This window comes from Ambystoma mexicanum, chromosome 6p (genome assembly GCF_040938575.1).
Source record: "Ambystoma mexicanum isolate Mex_15411 chromosome 6p, UKY_AmexF1_1, whole genome shotgun sequence".
NCBI classification, from domain to species: Eukaryota; Metazoa; Chordata; class Amphibia; order Caudata; family Ambystomatidae; genus Ambystoma; species Ambystoma mexicanum.
Window position 1 is genome coordinate 288,117,610 of NC_090935.1, and position 12,613 is coordinate 288,130,222.

Genomic DNA, 12,613 nt, shown 5'->3' on the forward strand with positions numbered 1-12,613 from the left:
CTCTTACCCCCTGTTGTGTGGCCGCCTTCCGAAGCGCATTCTCGCGTTTACACTTACCGCTACTGTGTGTTACCTGCAGGCTCCTTGGTTCACTTCTTAGTTAACTGACTCCACACACCACAGCAGAGCCACAGCAGAGGGCACAGCGGAGGACAGCCACTTAGGAGCCACTTAGGAACCAAGGAAACAAGTAAAGGGAAGCCTAGAGTCAGCCGAGAGTCAGCCAAACAGAGTCAGCAGCCAAACAGCGTCCCGAACGCCACTAAGATTCGAGGAAAGGACCCTGAGTCAAGCCGCACTGCGAGAACAGGACACAGGAAATAACATGAGCAGCCGCTACCGACTCAATTCCCTTGTCTGCATATATTAATAAAGCTTTTTGAAACATACATCACTTGTATTTGTCTAACTGTTGATGCCATGCCTTCCTCACACACAACAGCACATGACGGCTACCAACTGAAAAACATATCTAAGCTTGGAGCACGGTGTAAACTGAACTGTAGCTGCCAACAGCACATCACAGCTCTCTTGCTCGTTCTCCCGCTCATTCCTATTAACTTAGCCTACCCTCTTGCTTTTCAGATCAGCCAGAGCGCCAGGAGACCACTCCTGTAGTGACAGTGCACAGTATAAATATCTTTTAACATGGCATAAATCATCACCGCTTCTTACACAGACCTTAGTATCCCAATAGACGTCAACCAAGATATTTAGTAAGTCCTCTGGACAAACAAGGGGCCCAAGCATGGCCCTAGGGTTTGGTCCTATTGACCTTTTCTTACCGCTACTGTGTGTTACCTGCAGGCTCCTTGGTTCACTTCTTAGTTAACTGACTCCACACACCACAGCAGAGCCACAGCAGAGGGCACAGCGGAGGACAGCCACTTAGGAGCCACTTAGGAACCAAGGAAACAAGTAAAGGGAAGCCTAGAGTCAGCCGAGAGTCAGCCAAACAGAGTCAGCAGCCAAACAGCGTCCCGAACGCCACTAAGATTCGAGGAAAGGACCCTGAGTCAAGCCGCACTGCGAGAACAGGACACAGGAAATAACATGAGCAGCCGCTACCGACTCAATTCCCTTGTCTGCATATATTAATAAAGCTTTTTGAAACATACATCACTTGTATTTGTCTAACTGTTGATGCCATGCCTTCCTCACACACAACAGCACATGACGGCTACCAACTGAAAAACATATCTAAGCTTGGAGCACGGTGTAAACTGAACTGTAGCTGCCAACAGCACATCACAGCTCTCTTGCTCGTTCTCCCGCTCATTCCTATTAACTTAGCCTACCCTCTTGCTTTTCAGATCAGCCAGAGCGCCAGGAGACCACTCCTGTAGTGACAGTGCACAGTATAAATATCTTTTAACATGGCATAAATCATCACCGCTTCTTACACAGACCTTAGTATCCCAATAGACGTCAACCAAGATATTTAGTAAGTCCTCTGGACAAACAAGGGGCCCAAGCATGGCCCTAGGGTTTGGTCCTATTGACCTTTTCAAAGGCCGTGCTCAGGTCCATAAAAGCCAGGTAGATGGTTTTATTTTTTGATTGTGGAGTATGCCACAATCAAGTAGAGGTTTAATTCTTTGTTGCTTGTCCCACGTCCTGAACAGAAGCCTAGCTGTATTGTAGTTCTTATTATTGACCCATTTTTCCAATGTATTTAATAATGCTCTGCCAAATATTTAAAAATTTGAATCCAAAAGGGAAATATGCTGTTGTGCTGGTCCTATTAGCTTTTTTGGATATCTGGTTAATGAATGCCTGTTTCCAACTATCTGCTGTTTTAGATAATCTTAACGTAACATTAAAAGCTCTCTTGAGATCAGGAGCCCACAGGGTGACCAGTTCCAAGAATAGGTCAGCAGGTATAGTATTCAGTCCAGGACGACAACCAGATTCCTGCACTAAAATGGTTTCAGTGATCCCTTGAAGGAAGACAATGGTGGATTCTACAGGGTCATTTGTGCTGTTGACCACAGCAGGTCTGGTTTCGGTTGGCGCCAATAAGGTATGGCCTGGAGACATAGTGCAGTTACAATATTGGGATGAGAAGTGCTTCATCCTAGCCTCATATTCCGCTGAGGGGTCAGGGCCTGTATATTTACAAAAACACCAGTGATCGTTTGCGACCAGGTCCCAACATTTCTTTGCATCAATATTTGCAAATGCCTTCATCCATTCCATCTATGCCTCATTATCCGATTCAAGCTTTCATTTTCTGATAGCAGCATTGTAGATGGCACGGGCATGAGCAACATCTTTTTGTGATGATTTATTATTTTTCAAAGCAGAAAGATTAGTTTTAGCTTTGCTGCATTCCCTATTAAACTATCCAGAAAGGTTCCTCATTAGGGCGTCACATGCTGTAAGGATCGCAGGGTTGCAAACCTCTATTTCTAATAATATAGTCATGTGATGTAAGTTAGAGTTGCATATTTTATAACGCTTAATGCTTTTGTCAATGGTCTCCTATTGTATTATCCTATAAGAAGATGTTAATTGTCCTGAAACTATATGTTGTCATTCATTAAAGACGGCTAAAGGCATCTTGCAGTAAATGTAAATGTATAACACAATCCGATGATGGCCACTATTATAAAGTTTCCAATACTTGACCAATCTGAAGTGGGGGTACACAAATAGTCAATGGTGGAACTACATTGGTGTCCCTTAAAGGTGCGTTTATCTGGATTATCATGTTGTACTTGATAGAGAGAAAATGTTTGCTGGCATATAAAATACAAAACCATAGTGTTTCAGCATTGCCACTCAGTTGTCAATTAACTTTATATACTAATAAATGAAATATACATTTCATTTCAAAAGAAACAATACAGAAGGGACAGCTTTGTTTGATAGATTGTTCTTATGTCACATATAGGTAAATGAATGTATTGGTAAACTATTAAACCTCGGTCTAATAATAAAAATATGATTCTGAAGGTAAGGTTAATATAATAAAAATGGTTGCACATCACGTTTATGTAAAATACTGTTCAAAAGAAAATGTGTTACATTATTTAATTCCAATAAATCTCTTGAAGACATTACATATGCTTTGAAGGACTTGATTAATGTACGACCCAAGTATATGTATAAATGCCACAAATCATCCCATTTAATGTTTAGTAGTTTTTCTATGGTCAAAAAAAGATTTTTGAAACTTATAATTGATGAAGAACTCAGAGGCTCCGCATATATTTTTAAGTGATGCGAGTGAGATTAACCTTTTCATTTGATATGGTTTTCAGGAAAAAACAAATGTGAGTTACCCTTATAGATCCGTAACATACAAAACACCCAACTGTTTATGTTTTGCAAAAGTCGGGCTGAGATGGAAAGGCCCAGTCATTTCTTTAAATATGTATTTTCTAAAATATATAATCCTGGCCCATTTAAGACCGACTCCTGTACTATAGGTTTATAAACCTTTCGGCATTCTGTGTACACAGAGCAACTGCACAGTGATACAGTGACTGTTTTGACATAGGTCCTTTAAAAATCATCACAGTGTAGAAATAGGTACTCTGCAATCCCTTTAAACCTAACCTATTTATGAAGTCAACCAGTATCAATGAAAAAACTTTGTTAAGGGGACGTTATGGTTAAGTTGCACTAATAAAAACCTATCAAATTCAGTGAAAACATTTTGTTAAAGGGAAGTTATGGTTAAGTTGCACTAATAAAAACCTATGAAATTCAATGAAAAGACTTTGTTAAGGGGACGTTATGGTTAAGTTGCGCTACTAAAAACCTATCAAATTCAGTTAAAAAACTTTGTTAACGGGACGTTATGGTTAGAGCTAAAACCAAAAAAAACCTGAAATTCGCCAGTTATGGTAAGCTAAGCAACCATAACTCACGCCACCACCGTGCACTGCTAAGAATAACAACCATGACATCAAAGATGATATCACAAATATGATTGATGACATCACTTTTTTCATTGAATTTCATAGATTTTTATTAGTGCAACTTAACCATGATGTCGTCTTGACAAAGTTGTTTCATTGAATTTCATAGGTTTTTATTAGTGCAACTTAACCATAATGTCTACGAACATCTGACTTCACTGCGGACATTCCGGACAGTGCCACATGACCATAGGCTGGCGCGCGGCATGATGACATGTCCGAGAACCCGTCTGCACTTCACGATAAGATCTGTGCTTCGCGGACAGTTCGGAACTGCATTTTCTATTGATCTAGGAACTTTTAACTTCAAAATGTCCCTTGCACAGCTCCAACAACTGCTATTTATCTTAGAATTGAATCAGCTAATGCCATCCCTCCTCCCTAAGAGACACCACTACTGCCGTAATCAAGGAGATTGAGAAACACTGCCCCTTACCTTAGAAATAATACATGCGCAACATTTTCCCCTGTCCACCTGACCCTCCATATTAGTGTTTGGTGCCTCTTCCGTCATTTCCCTCCCCACGTTTCATTCTAAGCTCTCCTGCCAAAAAAAATGCATCCTAAAACAATAAAATAAATGTTCCTTTAGGAACCACCTTTCACAGTTAAAAAATAGAACAAAACAAAAAACTTATAGACTCCATCTACTTTATATTTCTCAGTAAAGTGATAGACTCAATAAGATTTTCCACCATTTCCATTTGCATTTTGTGTTATGCTAATGGCAATATTGTGGCGTTTATCCTCCGTTCCAGGGATGGAATGGTGGATACCGGCCTGGCAGCCCAAGTTATCAGCCCAAGCAAAGCGATGGTGGATAGAGAGTTCTCTGGACCATTATCCCCCCATTCCAGCCCCTGTAATGTGGGATGAAGCTCATTAGCACCCTAGGTTCCGAAAGCGGGAACCCAGCGTGCTGGATTTTTCTTCCTATACCGGAACACCTCCGGCATCCCGGTGTAGGAAGGAAAATCCTTTTTCAAGATGTCCACCATGGAAAGGGAAGGCGGGATTCCATACAGGGCCCCTCTTCCCTTTCCATGGCAGCCTGCAGAAGCCAAAAAGAGAACTCTATGACCATATTACCACAAGCACATTTTTCTTCCTTTTCAAATCTATCCCAATTTCGAATAACTTTACCACAAAGCCAGTCCCAGGTGGACATGGCCATTTTAACCACAAGTTTTGTCCCTCGTGGTCATGGCCAGTAGCCAGATTGTCCTGATCATGGCCTTATTCCATGACCCGGACAATCTGGCCACTGCCCGTGGCCACAGGCTACACTTCAGTCACCAAAGGTATATTGCTATTTTTGTACCTACATTATGACAGTTGTCAAAAAATGAAACACGGCACATTTGCAAAACCATGCTTTCATGTCCTTCTCAATGCTCGCTACACAAGTTTGCTGGAAATCCACCCATGTTTTATTTTTTCAAAATTGTCAAATGATGCACATACAACCGTCATATAATCTAGCCCCCACTTGACAAAATCCATTGAAACTTTACAAAAACATGTATATCTAGATCTATAATCTTGTTGCAAATCTTTGTGTAGATTTGTCAGATGGCACCAGATTTATAAGACTTTACAATATTTTGGGACCCCCCTCTAATTATGCCCTCTCTTGACAAAATCCCACCGAACTTCGCAACAACATCTGTATCTAGATCTATTATCAGTTTGCCAATTTAAGTGTAGATTTGTGAAATGGCACCTCATTTATAAGGCTTTACATTATTTTGGGACCCCCCTCTAATTTTGCCCCCTCTTGAAAAAATCCCACCAATCTTCCGAAAAACATTTATATCTATTTGTATTATCAGTTCACCAAATTAAGTGTATATTCGTCAAATGGCACCTCATTTATAAGCCTTTACATTATTTTGGGACCCCCCCTCTAATTTTGCCCCCACTTGACAGAATCCCACCAATCTTCCGAAAAACATTTATATCTATTTGTATTATCAGTTCGCCAAATTAAGTGTATATTCGTCAAATGGCACCTCATTTATAAGCCTTTACATTATTTTGGGACCCCCCTCTAATTTTGCCCCCTATTGACAGAATCCCACCGAACTTAGCAAAAACATTTGTATCTAGATCTATTATCAGATTGCCAAATTAAGTGTAGATTCGTCAAATGGCACCTCATTTATAAGCCTTTACATTATTTTGGGACCCCCCCTCTAATTTGGCGCCCTCTTGACAAAATCCCACCAATCTTCCGAAAAACATTTATATCTATTTGTATTATCAGTTTGAGAAATTAAGTGCATATTCGTCAAATGGCACCTCATTTATAAGCCTTTACATTATTTTGGGACCCCTCCTCTAATTTTGCCCCCTCTTGACAGAATCACACCAAACTTTGCAAACTCATCTGGGATCAGGTTAGGAATATAATTGCAAAATTACATGCAGTTCCATTAAGTGGCGCCAAAGTTATAAGCCATCAAAGAACTGCTTTTCACCAAACCAGTAACGCAGAGGTGTCTGCGAACTTTCACAGGACTGTTTGCGAACATCCGGACTGTACGCAGACTTTCGTGGTGAAAAACACCAGTTTTTTTGCTTCTTCCAGCCATATTCCATCTCATCCTCATCAACCCTCACCTCCCAAGAGATTATTTGATAAATTTGTCAAGTGCAATATTGTGTTTTTGTATATGTTTTTACCGCGATGTCCGCGGATACCGGCCGATGACCGCCAATATCAAGATGGCGGGCGTTTCCAAAAATCTGACGCACCTCACGCTTCACGCCAACTAATCAGCGAACACGTTGGGTGTCTGCAGACATGATGCAAGTCAATTAGCCAATCGGTGTCCAGTCCGCGGAGCGAACAGGGAAGTGTGTTCGCTGAGCGGATGTAGATATCACTAATTTGTTTGCTTTCCATTTTGGTCATTTAAAAAAAAAACTACTGGACGGATTTACACCAAATTAACAAAAGCACACTTTCGGGACCAAGCCGTCACTCCTGCCGCAAATTTGGTGAAAATCCGTCCAGCGGTTTGGGCTGTAGGTATGAGCAAAGGTTTTTTTCCCATTATGTCTATGGCAAAAAAAGAAATTTTGGGACCCCCCCTATAACCAAACCTCACCAAACTTTGCAAAAACATTCAGAGTGGGCCATATACCTTTTGCAAAGTTTGGTGAGGATTCCTCCAGGGGGAGCGAAGTTATAAGCCGCCCAAAAGTGCTCTTCCTATGGGATTAGCAATTTAACCATGACTACACGGCCACTACCGGATTAAAAAAAAATGTTCTTGTTTTGGTACAGTACATTTATTTCTGTGTTTTCAGTGTTTACTTGTTGTTTCTGGCTAATGTTCTATCTGTTGGCTTGTTGCAGATTGTTAGATGCTTGCTGTTGAATTGTAACTGGTTATAGTTTTTTATTTATATTCTCAAATTGTTAATCTATCTGTTGGGTTGTTGCAGATTCCTGAGGCAGTTAGATACAAGTTGACGTATTCTTACTGTTTATTTCTTGTTATTTCTCAGTGGTATTGATTTATCTGTTTGGTTGTTGCAGAATCTTGGGGCAGTTAGATACCTGTTGGGGTATTCTAACTGTTTATAGATTTCTAATTGAATTTTTATTAATGTTTATGTACAGATTAGTTATGAAATTTGGGTTTTAAGAATATTAAATAAGCGTTTGTAAGATTTGCTGGTAATCTGTGCTTTAAAGTAATGGTACTATCATTACATTCAAACCATCCACAAATCTTTTTTATATATGCAGTGTAGTGACCTGCATTGGTTGTGGTTCCTGCATGGTAGATTATACCTATGGTTGTGAAGGTTTTCTTCCCAAGTGATACTTAACCATGTGTGAATCCAGTCAGCTTGCAGTTGTTTTTGGTACCATTTGCATTGTAATGTAGAAGCATTAGTATTACATATTTACTATGTGTTTGTATTTGTAAGGTGGAGCGATTATCTGAATTGCAGGTACTACATAATCTGCCATGGTTTGCATTTTGTACAAGTTGCTGAAATGGAATGGATTCACAGTTAGGTATGGATACATACACAAAACGTTCATTAGGGATTTGTTTGTGTTGCATATTGTTGCACAGAGTGCATGCATGTTTCCCCATGTATGAAATCTGGAAAAATTCATTTATTGGTATGTTTTTGTTTTCCAGTACTTGTAGTAAGTACATTAGAAATTCTTGTGGATCTTCTTGTGAGTTTATAGTGAATTGCACCATTCCAGCACAGTAGTCCAATTATTGTCTTATTCCATGAACACTATATGTGTTGTCAGGATTATTGATTGCATTTCTATGAAGGACTAACATTTGCAAACACAATTGGTCTGTACTGTGTAAGTAAATTTTGTTAACAATTGGTGGCAATTGAAATTGAATATTTAGTGCTACATTTGCATAGCAATTTACACCAGTTATATTTGAAAATTTGAATGGAACTAGATAGTTCTGTGTCCAAGTAATTTCTTCGGAGTGTGTGTTGCTTCTTTGAAGAAGTACCTGAGTTACTTTGAGTAATAGATTCTTCTTTGGTTGTAGTAATTGATGAAGTATTAGCTTCTTTTACTCTCTTTGGAGGATTTGCAGTGAGATCCTGTGGCATTTCTGTTTGAAGTAGTTTTCTTTTACAATGTTTTGCTTTTTGTGGAACAGGATAGGTTTTTAGATGGGGGTGCATAGTGAACATAGTCTATTGTATTCTAAAATGCAAGGAATATCAGCGTTTACTTTACTTGCATCAAAGTTGATTAGAAATAGACTGTCAAGTGTATGTAAGCGTGATAGTGCTACGTAGCTCCTGCCTTCGTTAAAGACTGTGTTCCCAATATCTATCAATGCTTTATCTAGGGTAAAACCTTGTGATTTGTGAATGGTGACTGTGTATGCTAGAGTTAGAGGAAATTGTTCTCTGCATACATACATGTCTTTGAAAAGAAGGAATCGAGCTATGTTTTGTGCGCCCCATCCTTTTTAATTCTGAAAGTTTGTCAAAGAGAATATTGACAAACGGAATGTTGTTGTCACGTGGGTATGTTTGAAAGCCAACAACTGTACCCAGTGCTCCATTAACTAGTCCTTGCTCCACGTCAAGGTTACGTTTAAGCATTACTCTACAGTTTAAAGATAATTTTAATATTTTCTCCAAACCAGCTGTGTTGGAGATAGAATTTTCTAAGGTATATTGGGCCTGATCACGATAGTGCCGATGCTATCTGCCCTACCGCTGAACTCCCCAGCGCCGGATCACGAGTTCGGCGGTAATGTAAATCCCCATTCCACATTGAGCCCATTCGGGAATGCCCCATTCCCCATTGGTCTCAATGGGGAAATTTCACGCTAATACCGCTGGCGGATTTCCCGCCGGCGGTATGAGCACGAGTTTTTGGCGGATTTCCCCCCAGCTAAGAGCTGGGGCGAAATCCGCCAAAGTCCTGATTTAGCGGACCCTTAAATCCGGCCATAATAGCACTACCGCCGGATTTAAGAGTTACCGCCAAAGTCACAATCAGGCCCTTAGTCTTGTTGTGGCTTGTTGACACATGGGCAGTGTCATACCATGTACGTCCAGTTTATCTGTGGAGCAAATTTCAATTATTGGTTGCATTTCTTTTTTCAACATTGTTTCATTGAATTTGGAACAGCTTGCAAGAGTTGGCATCAAGGACATACTATTGACATTTGTGTGTGCTAATTGTTCCATGACATCAGTAGCACATGAGTTATGGCCATAAAGTGCATGGATGGATGTGCCGGGTTTTTAATATTGCTTGTGCTTCTTGAGATAGTACACCAACTTTAATACTTATTAAAATGTTGGTGTAGGTGAGGTCTGCAGACTGGGGCATGTTTTCTGTTAATTTTCTGTATTGGAAATGTTGCCAAAGGTTGACATTTCCTATGCTGCCAACAGTTTTACGGCAGAGTTTGTGTCCTAACGTTTTAGAAATAAGTTCATCTTTCACTGGTGTCAATTGAAGAAGATCTCCGAAAACAATGTGTTTTCCTCCAAAGAGTACTTTGTTTTAAGAACGTCTTGTAATCTGAGGTGAATCAAAGCCAACATTAGGTTGGAGACCATGCTCACTTCATCTATTAGTAGCATTTTGAATTTGTTTTAACACTTGGCGTAGTTCCATTGCAGCTTCTGTAGAAAGTTTGTAATATTCTAATTTGTTTTGGTGTTCTAATGGAAGGAGTAGTAATCGGTGTAAAGTGACACCGCCTATGTTGTAGACAGCTAAACCTGTGGGGGCAGTTACAACAGCTGACAGTTTGTTGTTTGTCAATTGTTGAAGGAATTTACTGATGATTTTTATTAAGAATGTTTTTCCTGAACCAGCTTCACCACTGACGTATAGTAGTATAGGTTTGTAATTTTGGCAGGTACATTCTTTATTTTCATGTTGTACACCATGTGCAATTTCTTTTGTTACTTCTTGAAAATTGGTACGCTGCTCTTTGCTCAGTTTTGATTGTAGTACAGTTAAGTCTTCTGTATCTTCTTCATAGTGACACATGGTGTTTTCTACTTCTGTCATAGCTAATTCTGCCTCATTTTTTATTAGTGGCTGTCCCAGTAGTTCTTGGCTTCCTGTTACAGAAGGTTGACTACTGTCGGGAGTGTCCTTATCTAGTTGGGCCTCGAGTTCTTCTTCGTGTTGCTGTTCATTGTGCAACATTGTTTTGTACTGTGTAAAGTTTTCATCGGCTATAGTGCTTTCATTTGCTTTGAAAGCGTCTTCATAGGAGTCATAGATATCTAGTATCTCTTCTTCTTTTATCCATGGTTTAAAAAGTTGTAGCAGGGACATGTAATATAGTTCTTTATGTTGAGGAGTTTTTAATGACAATTTAATATGATTAATTAAGCTTGGTTTGGTAAATTTCAGTAAGCTGCCTATACAATTTGTCACTCTGTATCTACCTTTTTTTTCATCAGGTTTTATATTATTTTTGCATGTGAAGTTTTGGACTACGTGGTATAGACATATGGTTTCCAAAGTGGTACTCCTGTTTGGATAGTATTTGTCCAATAAATTGTTTTTCAAAATGTCTTGGCTGTTGGGATCATTTTTGGATATTGTTTCTATGTCATTGTATGATTTGAGAACTCTTTTTCTAGATTTAGCAGGACCAAGACTTAGCCATACTATATGTTCAGATTGTCCATACAAAGCAGTACTGGTTAAACGATCTGCAGCTTCATAGCAGCCACATTCTCTATGAGAGAGTATTTTTATGCCTAAGCTGTACAATTTCTGAGACAGTGTTTTGTCCGATGATAAGTCATTCCAGAGGTCTTGAAGCTCTGTTTTTCTGCTTTGGTTAAGTAGGCTGTAACATATTGTGCAACTGCAGTGGAATTGTCAGCAATTTACTGCTCATCTATGTTTGCATTCCATAAGAGGGCAATGATTGCATTGTAATCATTGATATATTTTGCTTCTTCTGTTCTTTATATGTAATATGTGTTCTTAGGTGATTTACCTTCAACACTATGTCTAACTGAAGACATGAAGTTGTTCACTTCACCTGTTTATGTAACTGGTCTAGGTAAACCAAAGCAGCATTTGGTGCAGTATTTCCCTTTGTTTTTGTATTTGCAACAACAATATTTCCCACATTTGTGTCTTTGAAATTGTACAATTTGTGCATGAAATCACTATTTATTGCTTCTGATTTCACAAGTGACATATTTTTCTATAAACTGTAAAACAGTGGTATCACTGTGTTGACCAAATTTAGGAGCATCTTTAATCCATAAAAGCATATGGATATGTGGTGCTCCTCTGGCTTGGTATTCTTTTCTACAAAAGAAGTGTTGCACTTCTCCGATGGGAGGAACAGTTTTATTACATGTGTGTAGTAAAAGGTTGCCATCTGTACAATTGTTGCTAGTTTGTTGCAAAGCTATTGCATTTTGTAAGTGGCTTTCACTTCCAAAATATTTTCTCTGGATATGCTCTATTTCTTCGAGTAGATCTTTGGCTGTACCATGTAGAAGATTGTTATTTAAATTGGCTAGTGCCAAAGCAGGACTTTTAGCATAGTAAAGTTTATAGACTACATTTCTTATAGTTGAATGATGTGTTGATATCATTTTGATATGATGGAAGGTGCTTTTGCAAATAGGTCATGAAATGCAGGCTAATGAATGTCCTTGTAGTCCTGTGTATTTGCACACTGGACAGGTATCCATATTTTGTCGCAGTTTCATTTTGATTTTGTCTTTGCCTTTCACATACTGATTGAGGAACTGGCGTAAAGATTTGAAAGATGTTTTGGCAATGTTACACATTGACGTGCATGGCCATTTGTATACTGGACGTTCTGGTTCAGTCGAATGGAGAGGTGATACTGAGTTTTCTGGGGATATTTTTGTAAGCAGTATTTCTTGTTGCATTATGGTATTATTACGTTTTTCATAACCTCGTCCACTGCTATGTATGGCAATTGTGTTTGTTTGCTTTTGTTTGTATGCTTCTTCATTGAAATATGGTTCTGTGCTCGTGGTGTGACTCCATTCACCTCCACAGATATTTAAGTTATTTTTGTTTACATTCCGTTTATTGAGAAGTCTTTTTTGTAGTTTAGTAGTTAGTTTTGTTAGTGGTTTCATTCTGTTTAACACTAAAATAAATAACTTCCTTTTGAGAAGGATTGCACTATCAA